Source organism: Engraulis encrasicolus, chromosome 4 (assembly GCF_034702125.1).
Source record: "Engraulis encrasicolus isolate BLACKSEA-1 chromosome 4, IST_EnEncr_1.0, whole genome shotgun sequence".
In the NCBI taxonomy this organism is placed as follows: domain Eukaryota; kingdom Metazoa; phylum Chordata; class Actinopteri; order Clupeiformes; family Engraulidae; genus Engraulis; species Engraulis encrasicolus.
The window spans coordinates 18,318,842-18,331,341 of NC_085860.1; the positions used below are offsets into that span (position 1 = coordinate 18,318,842).

General features: G+C 40.0%; 1 long non-coding RNA gene across 2 annotated transcripts; it reads left to right on the forward strand.

Annotated features, from left to right (window-relative positions):
• The first annotated feature begins 6,946 nt into the window (after positions 1-6,946).
• LOC134446745 (uncharacterized) lies at positions 6,947-9,556 on the forward strand. Of its 2 annotated transcripts, XR_010034476.1 has the most exons (5): positions 6,947-7,236; positions 7,755-7,810; positions 8,399-8,468; positions 8,682-8,768; positions 9,349-9,556. It is a non-coding gene; the product is annotated as an uncharacterized LOC134446745 (long non-coding RNA). The 2 variants fall into 2 exon arrangements; XR_010034475.1 differs by lacking the exon at positions 6,947-7,236 and having other exon boundaries at positions 7,252-7,810.
• Positions 9,557-12,500: the final 2,944 nt, after the last annotated feature.

Below are 12,500 nucleotides of genomic sequence, written 5' to 3' on the forward strand. Positions count from 1 at the left end.
ATTGGATCATGACTTTTGCATGGAAATATTCTTCTCTGTTTCCCATGGTCAGTTGTTATTGGATTGAGTTCCTACATACAATCATTTTTCCATTCCACAAAGCCATCATTGTAAGTTTCAAATGATCTGTCTGCTTGTTTTTCTGTCTCCATCTCTCTCTCTCTCTCGCTCTCTCTCTCTCTCTCTCTCTCTCTCTCTCTCTCTCTCTCTCTCTCTCTCTCTCTCTCTCTCTCTCTCTCTCTCTCTCTCTCTCTCTCTCTCTCTCTCTCTCTCTCTCTCTCAGCTGTCTATTCTCTACTTGTTATCTATCTATCTATCTATCTATCTATCTATCTATCTATCTATCTATCTATCTATCTATCTATCTATCTATCTATCTATCTATCTATCTATCTATCTATCTATCTATCTATCTGTCTATCTATCTGTCTATCTATCTATCTATCTATCTATCTATCTATCTATCTATCTATCTATCTATCTATCTATCTATTCTCTGGTGAGTCTTTAAATTAAGCGGGCTTGTTTAAGCGGGCTTGCAGAGCAAGTCCCGCTTATAGTAATATCTAAGTACAGTTTCTTGCTTGCTTGCTTGATTGCTTGCTTCTCTTGTGCAGGTCAGTAAAAATAGAAACCGCTTCTCCTCCTAGGCCTTTCGAGATAGAGACACCGTTCAAACACTAAAACGACCGGCTCGGCTTGGAGATTTCAAAAAATGCTTTGTGTGTCCATACCCTTTGTTGTTTTTTCGTTTTCTGCGATTTTGTGCAAGTTTGGGTCCCCATTGAAAACAATGGTAGAACCTTCAGGAGAGAGTGTTCCGTCCACTCTACAGATCAGAGTGTAGGAGGCTTTCTCGTTCATAAAGCATCAACACTTTCAGCTAGAAGTTTAGTTGGCGCGTTGTTTGGCGAGATCTATGAGATGACTCCAAACGGTGAAAATATCATGTCCCAACTCCCATTACTTTTTAAATGGCAGGTGTGTAAAACCCCCAATCGCTGTGTCCTATTGATTCTTGAAGTGCTTTTCTGAAGAGGTCATGTCATCTGCAACAAGAAGTCGATTTGTGACTGAACCGTTTGACCTATAAACTTCATTCAAGGACTGTTAGAAAGATCACACGTATGACTCCAATCTGTGCAAAGGACATGTGCCAATTCTTTTTAGTTTTTTAACAACAGCGATCTAAAAACTAGAAACTGTTTTGATTCTGCCCTCTGCCTTAGAGCACAATACTAACTGCCATACAGTCAATCAGAACAGGTGCTGCCAATACAGGGTTCCATCTCAACTGTCACTTTCTCTCAACATTCTATTCTTAATGAGCAGTTGCACTACCATTCTACAAGTCTATTGTTCAGCTCTTCAATGCAATGTGATATTGTCTTGCTGGAATGCACATGTTAGCCAACTGCTTGGCTCAATGGTAAAGGTGCTAAATTAGCATTATGGAGGTTGTGAGTTCGAATCCCACTTGGACCCATGTTGATTTTCAAAATTATATCATATGCAGTGTTCCTTAGCCAACTTAAAATAGCATGTATGTCATTTAGTATATCCCCAAAACGCGGAGCTACAACACTTTCAAAATTGCTGAATCCAAGATGGCTGAATTGTTTGGCCCATAACTTCTGACTGGGTGGATGGATTTTTCCAACATCTCTTTTAGCTTTGTTTTCTCAATCGTAGTTTGTTTTTAATTTAGGTATAGAGATATCGAAAATAAAACTGCTCATCTCTGCCCCAAATGGCAAGCCCGCTTCAAGCATTTTCAGTGAGAATGCAATCTAGTTCTGCAGCTGCTGACCCAGGCTTTGGCCTCGACCTCTCCCTGGCTGTTAGGTCTCCTTAGGTTGCTAGGTCATCCCCCCCCCCCCCCCCCCCGCTCCTGTTGTGTTCAGTCCTCCTGCACACCCAAATAGACATTAAGGTACATACACAGTAACATTTTAACACGGCAATAATTAGACAATTACTGAATAAAGACAAGTAATGTTATACATCCAGACTTCAGGTACAAAGCTGCTTCTGGGGTGGTCCGGCAGCAAAACAGAGATCATTAAAGGGCATACAGCAGGTTCCTCCCTACCCTCCTCCTACCATGTCACTGGTATTCTCATCACTCTGTGTGTGTGTGTGTGCGTGCATGTACGTGTGCATATGTTTTTTGGCTGTGCGGCTGTTAGTGTGTGTTTACGGTATGTTGGTAAGTATGTATGTGGTGTTTGTGCCTTTCTATGAATGTGTGTGTTTGTGCCTCTGTGTATGTGTATGTGTGCGTGTGCACGTGTGTGTATGTACACACGCGTGTGGTATGTGTTTGTGCCTCTGTGTGTAGGTGTGTAGGTGTATGGTGGTTTGTGCCTCTGTGTATGTGTGTTTGTGTGTATGGTGGTTTGTGCCTCTGTGTATGTGTGTGTGTGTGTGTGTGTGTGTGTGGGCGTATGGTGGTTTGTGTCTGTGTGTGTGTGTGTGTGTGTGTGTGTGTGTGTGTGTGTGTGGGAGTGTGAGTGCATGTGTGTGTGTGAGAAGAGAGAGAGAGAGAGAGAGAGAGAGAGAGAGAGAGAGGAGGAGAGAGAGAGAGAGAGAGAGAGAGAGAGAGAGGATGAGAGAGAGAGAGAGAGAGAGAGGAGGAGAGAGAGGAGAGAGAGAGAGAGAGACTTTATCTGTGTTCGTTGAAGGTTTCAAATACAGGGAAAACGGTTAGTGACATGAGTAACAAAAGCTCACTGCACCAGGACTGGTGTCAGATGGCACAGGGCCCGATGTGAGCGGCTGAAAGGTATGACATAACACAAGGCCTTAAGTAATGCACTACAACTTGGTCATTGCCATTCTAGCAACAGCAAATGTATAACTCTGAGTCTTAACAGGCTAAGAACATCTCAAGCAAGAACGACATAGACTGGAACATGGATGGAGCTGGGGCTGTGTGGCAAAGGGCGAGAAATTAAGATATTCACAACCAGTAACTCATCCCTCTATCTGGGACCAGTTATGTCTCTTAGACCTCAGGACCACGCGTTTACAACTGTGAAAGAGACCGGTCAGTGTCAGGAACACTGTGTTGAACATGTCAAATCCACCTTTTCATTTTCCATCAATGGGGAAAAGAGACATAGAGTTATTTTTCAAAGGGCCACATTGCCCTGCAAAGGTTATAAAATTGAATTGAACAAAGTTGATTTAGATTTAGACAGGGCGAAAATTGTGTGTGTGTGTGTGTGTGTGTGTGTGTGTGTGTGTGTGTGTGTGTGTGTGTGTGTGTGTGTGTGTGTGTGTGTGTGTGTGTGTGTGTGTGTGTGTGTGTGTATGGTGGTTTGTGCCTCTGTGTGTTTGTGTGTGTGTGTGTTTGTGGGGCATGTGGTCATGATGACTCATCCACATGTGTGTGGTTTTACGACCGTACATACACACACACTGAGTGTGACGCTGTGATCCCCATGCCCGACACATGGGTTTACTCTGGAGTCTTGCCTTGTGCACGCTTCATTCGTGCATGCATTGCATGCATCCTCTCATGCACCCACGCACGCACCATAAACGTGTGTCAAAATAGCACTCACTCACTGACATGTCAAGTTCCCACTCACTCTGTCCCTAAGACAGTCAGTCACTCAATTAGTAACACACTCTCATTCTTTTACTCACACACTTCTCTCACTGTCTCACTCACTCACTCACTCACTCACTCACTCACTCACTCACTCACTCACTCACTCACTCACTCACTCACTCACTCACTCACTCACTCACTCACCCACTCACTCACTCACTCACTCACTCACTCACTCACAGGTAGTGAGAGGCGCACTGCGGGACAGGAGATGTAGGGGAGACTGACTTTGTGAAGCTTTGTGAAGCGCACAAGATCAAAGTCAAGAGAGGAAACGCTGTAACACCAGTCAAAGCCCAAGATTGTAGAGGCACAGATAAAGGTTATGGATACAAGAGAGCACATACACATACACATACGCACACACGCACGCACACATGGGCACACACACACACATACTGTAGGCACACACACACACACACACACACACACACACACACACACACACACACACACACACACACACACACACAAAGTTTTCACCAAGAGGGACGGTGAAGAAGAGGGAGATGTTACAAAGAGAGTGAGAGAAAGACAGACAGAAAGAGAAAAGTTTTCACAAACAGTGTGAGTGTGAGACAGACAGGCAGACAGAGGGTACGTAGAGAGAGAGCGAGCAACAGACAGTTTGTGTGTGAGAGGGCGAACAGAACAGAAGAGAGCTGAGGCTTTGATCACAAATACAGTAGAGAAGGAAAGGGAGACACAACAGACACAACAGACACACAACAGACACACCTTTACACAAATACAAACCCCAACTCCAGTGAAGTTGGGACATTTGGTAAACAGCGAATAAAATCAAAATGCTATCATTTTCAAAACATTCAATCTATTCATTAGATGGAGAATAGTGAAAAGACAACATATTAAGTGTTAAAACCGAGAAAAAATATTGTTTTGGGGGACATATGTACTCATTTCTAATTTGATAAATCCAACACGTCTCAAAAGAGTTGGGACGGGGACAATAAATGGCAGCAAATGTCGAGGAAGACTAAAAACAAAACAAAAGACAACACTTAACAGTTAAATACCTTAACCGATGAGATGATTTTATATAAAAAACAGTGTTAATTCCTATCTTGGACATGATTTCACCAGCTTAAATGGTGGGTGTATTCCTTGTCATGTTTTGCAATGTTTTCCTTTCTGTAGTGCTTACAGCGTGACAGGTCTTGACCAAAAGCCCACCATTTTATCACCTGCTGGTCCTTATGATGGAGCCAAACTGTTAAAACATAGTAGAGAATGCAATTTGACCTTACTATGTGGCAGTAATCGAAGATCTCCCTTCAAAATATAATGCATGAGTGGCTTTTCATGCTGTTTAAAACCCATTTATACCATTCAGCACTGTATTTAACTCTACAGATGAGTGAGAACATGCACAACTGCACCCGCATACCATCATGGAGGCTGACTTTTGAAGTTAGCACTAACACAAGTTGGATGGTCCATTTTCACTGTAGCACAGGATGTGCAATGCTATCACTGCAAAAAACGAAAATCTGTACAAGTGTAATATACTTGAATTCAGCATTTTGTTCTCATTACACTTGTTTTTGAATGTATTTTCTTGGTAAGACTGACTATTGTTAAGATTATTTGACTTGTTTCAAGAAAATTCATCTTTTTTATCCTACCTAGATAATAAAACTAGTTCTGAGCAGCTTTTTTCTTAAAATAGAACACATACTGACGGAGTCGCATTAACAATTAGACTGTGAGTACATTTTTACTTGTTTCAAGACAATAAGACAATCCAGATGAACCTGTTTTAAGAACCGGCTCGATCTCACTAAGATATTCTAGCTAATCAACTGCAATAGCATACAAATTAATAGGGCCATTGAGATTTCCATTCATGATTCATAGCTTTGACATTTCTGTTGTCTGTGCAGCATTTGGCATAGCAATTTCATGATTGTAAATCTGTATCCCATCTCAGTGTGTCAAACACTTGATATTCACAGCAAAATATACTGTAGATGAATCAATAACACATATAAGTGAAAAGTGAAAGCCCATTGGGAAACTCCAACTCCCATTGTCATTGTGACACAGCACTCCACAGCACACAAGTGAACACTGCACACAACGAAATTGCATTTATGCCTCACACGTGCAAGGGGGCAGCCCTCAGTGGCGCCCCATGGGGAGCAGTGCGGTGGGACGGTACCATGCTCAGGGTACCTCAGTCATGGAGGAGGATGGGGGAGAGCACTGGTTGATTACTCCCCCCACCAACCTGGCGGGTCGGGAGTCAAACCGGCAACCTCTGGGATGCAAGTCTGACGCCCTAACCGCTCACCCATGACTGCCCTTATATTAAAAAAAAAAAAATAGGGAGTCCCATTTCTGTGATTATGGTCTTTCCTAATTGTTACCAAGAAACATCCATTTCAGAGATGATATTCAAAAAATCTAATCTTTGAACTGACATATGCCTCTGACGCCTTGATACCGCTGATGTGTGGCCCAATTCTTTTTCATGAGCAAATATACTGTTTATTTGATGGGTAGGCTACTTTCGACAATTTTGCTATGATTTTTTTTTTAAAGATTGTTTTTGGTCTTTTTTACAACTTTTTTGTAACTGACAGGACAGTTTGAGAGGTGGACAGGAGGCGAATGGGGAGAGAGATGCGGAGGGGTCGGCAAATGACCCGGACCGGGAATCGAACCCGGGTCGGCCACACGGCAGACGAGTGCCCTACCGGTTGCCCATGGCAGGGCCATTTTGCTTTGATTTATAAGACATTTGCAGACATTTTATAGGCCTAATTTAATTTAGAAATTTAGAATAAAACAAATAATGCTTTGACTCTAACCTCATGCACACGTGTCTCATATAATGTTGTTTAGGGGGCATGTTCTTGTTCAGCATGCTGCTTTTTTAAGATGATGCTCTGTCTCAATTTTTGTAAAGTTTCCGTCATCAGAGCAAAAAAGGTTGTGAGTTATTTCACTTAATTATATGATAAGATGTATAGCATGGTCCTTGCTGCTGATAAAAACAAAAGTGGAAGTTATAACATCTAGATCAATATGATTTGACAAAATAAAGTGCTTCAATGCACGTTTTATTTCCTGTTGCACAACTGCAACAGTAAGGGCAACAGGTTTTTTTGTGTTCATTTTTAAGGCACACTCAAAAAATGTTTCTGGGTCCTGGTAAATATTAAGAAATATGTATACATACATTTAAGGAATATTATTATAAAATGGAAAAATGATTAATTGAAATCATATAAACACCATTTGAATCTAATCTAAACAAATAATGTATGCACTTGAAAAAAGCTCATAATATTAACTGGCACATCACACTCCAGAACAGTAGGTGGCAGTAAAAAATGAATCGCCTATTGTTGAAACACATTTTCATTGACGGTATTTATCTTCTTCCTGCTGGCACCAAGTTGTTACCTTATTGGTACAGAAATATTTTACATAAATCAAAACTATATATGTGAAATTCATGCTGTAATTCAGGTGGGATAACAAACAAAAACAAAAAACCACCAAAGAGTAAAACCGGAAATGGAATTACGTCACTTCCTGTTCGTCAGTTGGTCTCCTGCTTTGAAATTGAGACAATCGTTTTCAGCCGGGTAAGTTTCACAATCCGTTTCAATCCTTGTCATCTTTGACAATATGCTTGTATTAAGACACTATTACAGTCATTTGTGAAGTATACTACGCTATTGTGATGTTTTTGGCGTTTTTGTCTGTATGGAAAGTTAACTGATACGATTGTTAGATCATGCTGTGTGATCTGACAAGCTGTTTGTCTTGCATTCAAATATCCACTCTTAAACAGTAGGCTAGCTTATCTTGTGCAACATCTTTAGGAGTAAAAAAAAGTTGCCTTAAGGTTTATCCAGTCTGAAGTGTAAATTACCAGCATAATTATTTTAAACATAGTTTAACACCTGCTGCTGTTTAGCTTAGCAGCTAGCTATTGCTCTATAGCCTGCTATTGCCCTGTAATGCCCCACATGTTACTCAAAATATGTATCTTATTTTTTGTAATGGGCGTCACTATTGGCCAGTCCTGAATATCACCTTTGAAAAGCCATGTTTGCCGATATTGTGAGAAAAGGTTCACCTCTGTTTTTCAACTTGACAGATGGTTGCCCCCTGTGCGAGTGGAAGATGTGACTTTGAAGACAGTCATTGTAAAAGGTAGGATTTATGTCCATGTTCAATTGTTTTACACTTTACCCTCTGCTTGAACACTTTACTTACACCAAAGCAAAATGAGGATAAACATATTTTTTAGCCAATTAGCTGTCATTTTCATGTTGGAATGGTGTCAACAGTTATTTTGTATTGTATGAAACATGGATATGGTGAAAAATATTTGAATTAACTTTTAATTTCACACTGTCTTAAGTGGCTGTAGTCACATTATTTACCAATATTTTTAAATGGTGACAATATTCCCCAGTCTAAAAAGTGGTGAAGATGTACCTGACTTCCTTGCTTGCCATAGACAACAAGAAGTGGTGTTTCATGCATGGTGTGGAGTTGCTTGAGGATGCAAAATCATTGGTAATCCAACAACATGCGTCAGTCAACATCTATGCAGTGACATAGGCTATTTGATATGGCAGATTATATTTGGTTGAGGCTACTCTACTCTCCTTGACCCCTGGTCTCAACTTAGGTTTTACAGGAAGTCAGTCAATGCCATTGTGATGTTAGCCCTCATCTTATCTTGTAATTTCTGTTAAATCAACTCCAGCACTCTAATTATGTGTTTTGTCATAGGTGCAAAAGGCTTGTCTAAGATAAGCTGGCAGTCTACACCGCATGGCCTGCGTTGCTGACATTGAGTGAAGTAAGTATGGTGGTACATTATGTCATAACAGATAGTATTTAAGTGTTGATGTATGTCTGTCCTGTAGGATGTCTTTGTGGCTTGACCACAGGTGTTGCCCCACCTGCAGCCCCAGAGATAGAAAGACATAGTCACAAGTCACAGGACAGACAGGAAGCACAACACAACTGGGCCTGACAACCATGTAATTTTCTTGTAATGTGTCTTTGACAGGTTAATGCAGAGTTCCTGTGCCTGACATATACTTGAGGAAGCATCTTGGAGGTTGTCAAGGAGAATGGAGGCATTGCCAGAAGGAAGGTAGGATAACTCATGGCTCCAACAGCTAATGGAAACTGTGGGTCTTTCTCAAATGCTAGGCCAGTGTCCTTCCAAGTGTATCAGCCTAATTAGTCACGCCCAGTGATTGGATACTTTTTGGTGAACTCTACAGAATATCCAATCACTGGGTGTGACTAATAAAGGGTATCCAATCACTGGGCGTGACTAATTAGGCTGATACACTTGGAAGGACACTGGCCTTGCATTTGAGAAAGACCCATTGTGTTTGAGTTGCAAACAATCTAATGAAGTTGGGTATTAGGTATTAGAAGGTCAGACATTAGGTGTGGGAGACGCATGGCCCACCTCTAGGTTCACTGACTCTGAATTTTGAACAGTTCTGATTATGATGTTCACAAACGATCTGCACCCCAATAAAGAGAGCATGCGATAAATGGCACCTGCATATCACTGACAAGCACACTATTAAATGCCCCGTATTAGTGGCCATGGTTGTCATTCACTAGACATCAGCATTTTTACATTTAGTGCCATTAAAGCTACATAAAAAGTGTGTGCACAGTGTTAAGCTTTCTGCATTTTCTTTTTCCACCATCAGGACTAGAGTGGCGAAGTGATCCAAAGGCAGACTGCACATCTACGTATATGGTTTGCAAGGAACATCCCATGCCAGAGACTGTGATACAAGGCATGGAGCTGTACAGTGAACTCGGAGCATCTCTTGTGCATGTGTGATGCTCTTTGGACTCGGTTACCGGTATATACCCTCAATCTCAACTCTGTGGATTTGGATTTACAATGGATTGGAAAATATGCCCAAAAGGTTCAATCACTATAAACCAGTGTTTCCCAACCTTTTTTGAGCCAGGGCACACTTTTTCCCTTCAAAAAATCTCGCGGCACACCACCAACCAAAAATGATGAAATAATGAAAACAAATTATAGTAGCCGCCTAACAATATAGTCATTCTTATAAAAGTGTCTTGAATAGCAATCAAATAAACACAAAAATGTATTTTTTTTATCATCTTTTAAATTTCCTCTTTCAAATAAAAAGTGCACTTTGTCCCTTCTTAAGGAAGCTATAGGCCTAAACTTCAAAGTAGGCCTAGGCTTACTATTTACAAATTGTTATTCCAAAAGCATTCTATTTGCAGGAATGTAGAAAATAATGCTTATTCTGACAGTAGCAATGTTATTTAGGAAAGATTTCACTGTTACATTCAAGATTCAAGATTCTTTTAATAGTCCCGAAGGAAATTTGTCTTGGACATACATAGCTGCCACATACACACATTATGAATATGCATGTTTAATATCAATCTCTGTTCAATGCCTTGCAAAATAGAACGCTTTCTCTAATTGCGTCTCCATCCACAAAACGCACATTGGCCAGGAGTTGCGCATGTCCACTAATATCAGCCTCGTCAAGTTGCAACGCAAATTTCTCACGGATACGGATCTTTTCCAAAACCACACTTTCGATGTCAGCAGACATGTCATCAATGTCTGGAAATTGTGTTATTTGAGAGTGGGACTTTGGCTATTTCTTTAACCGCTTAAGGTCCAAGCATCTCATTTACAATGGCTTTGCCGGCAGGTAATATTAGCGTCTCTGCCACTTTGTGACTTTTTTGATTTAGCTACAAGTTCAGCTACGTGGTAGCTAGCTTTAAGGTTCTCTTGTTTACCTTTTCCCTCATAAATGTTGCTTGGTTCTCTGTTTGCTTACGCAGGCCAACGAAATAGTCTGCACTCTTGTTTTGTGAAGGGTGTTTCGTTTACATACCAAGCACAATGGAATCGGTGCCGTTGCATCCCACGCACAAGTACCGGTAGTCCTAAATCCAAATGAAATGCAACTCTCTTTGTATTGACTCGAGCTCACGGCACGGCATTTGCCTTGTTTGACAGCTAGGCCTACTACAATGCAATTGGCTACCTGCTGCCACCTAGTGATAAGGAATTATTAACTTACATGATTAGGACGCCAGTCAACAGCAGACACTACATAATGACATATAGGCATTATTTGCTGATAATAATGAATTCTTTTTTTTCTTTTTCTTTTTTTGAAAACAAGAATTTTCCACGGCACACCTGACGATCTCTCACGGCACACTAGTGTGCCGCGGCACAGTGGTTGGGAAACACTGCTATAAACTACAGTAAATATGTTGGACACTGGCAATCTCAGGTTCTAAGCCATTGTATAAAAGGACAATCCATCGCATTTCTATGCATACTTTTCTGTGCTGTTCTCTGATCTGAGTTGATGATTTTTTTGTCTTAGCTCAGCATGGCATTGAGTATCATTGAGGGTTTTTTTTCTAAGCTTTTTCTATGCAGATTAAAAGATGAGCACTATAATGAAAGGCGTAATAACGCCTCAGTAGCACTTCATGGACACATTGATATCATAATTAAAAACATTTCTCTCTCCCTCTCCTCCCCCACTTTGGGAAAGAATCAAAGAGTCAAAAGTGCTCCTGTGGGCAGTTAATTCTAAAATGTCCATTCACAAATAACATCTTTTTCATGAATGTCTAAGTAAATAAGTGAGTAAATAGACACATACTGTTCTGTTGAGTATGTTTTTCGGCCAGAGATATCTGACTGCATTCAAAATGGTGGATTAACATGCAGAGGCCACATAAATTAATGTGGTACAGTACACTGATAATTTCAGGTTTTCTGTTTAATTTCTGTTTAATCATACGATTATATTGTCTAGATTTTGGTGTTTTATTATCGTTTGACTGCATGTTTGTCCAGCTGATGAAATATTAATAAAAGAAATGTTTTGACGTTCTTGTCAAGTATATTTTTCTCATACACCTAAACAAGATATTAATTCTACATGAGAAAATAAGTATTCTAGCTAAGAAAATCAGACTAGTTTTAAGACTTTAAATGAACTGGAAACAAGTAAATTTGCCTTGTTTTAAGCATATTGTATGCTTGTTTTGAGCAATAATTTCTTGGATGACATCTAATTCTAAGCAATAATGACTAATAAAGGAGAAGAAATTGCTTAAAATAAGAAAAAAAATCTTAACAAGCAACAGAAAAATAAGATTTTTATACTTGTTTCAAGTGTTTTTCTATGCCTACCACTTAGATATTATTTTCTTGTTTTAAGAATTCTTACCAAGTCCAATTTGCTCGCTGCACTGGCAGATTATTTTGCTCAAAATAAGCAAATTTTCACCTAAAACACTATATTTTTGCTTATTTTTTTAGAGGGCTTTTTTGCAGTGTATTATTGTCAAAAAGAATGGAATTCTACAACTTCTGCTGACTTCTGTAAGCAAAGGACAGTTTCCCATGTCTTCTGGGTTTATTTCAAGTGAGCTCAGGTGCTTAGGAGAATGTTACACCCCTGTATCATTTGCACGCATTAAGCATTCTTAATATGGTAAATTTTCAATAGCTCTAGCACTCCAGGAATTAGAGTGAGACTACAGCCAATATATATTTCATGATGTCATGAACCTATACAATGATTTTAGTAACAAAAATGTCTTATATACACTCAATCGTGGTAAATCAAAGGGAATTCAAAAATGTATGTAATAACTATGGTAATTATTCCCTTTGCATCTTTAACCCCTTAAGACTCAGCATTATAAATTAGCTGTTACCAGAATGGCAATGACCAAGTCGTAATGTCTTACTAAAGGCCCCGTGCACTGTCATAGTAGAGTAGTACTGTAGTAGTTAACTTTCAATGTCTATTACAGCGTGACA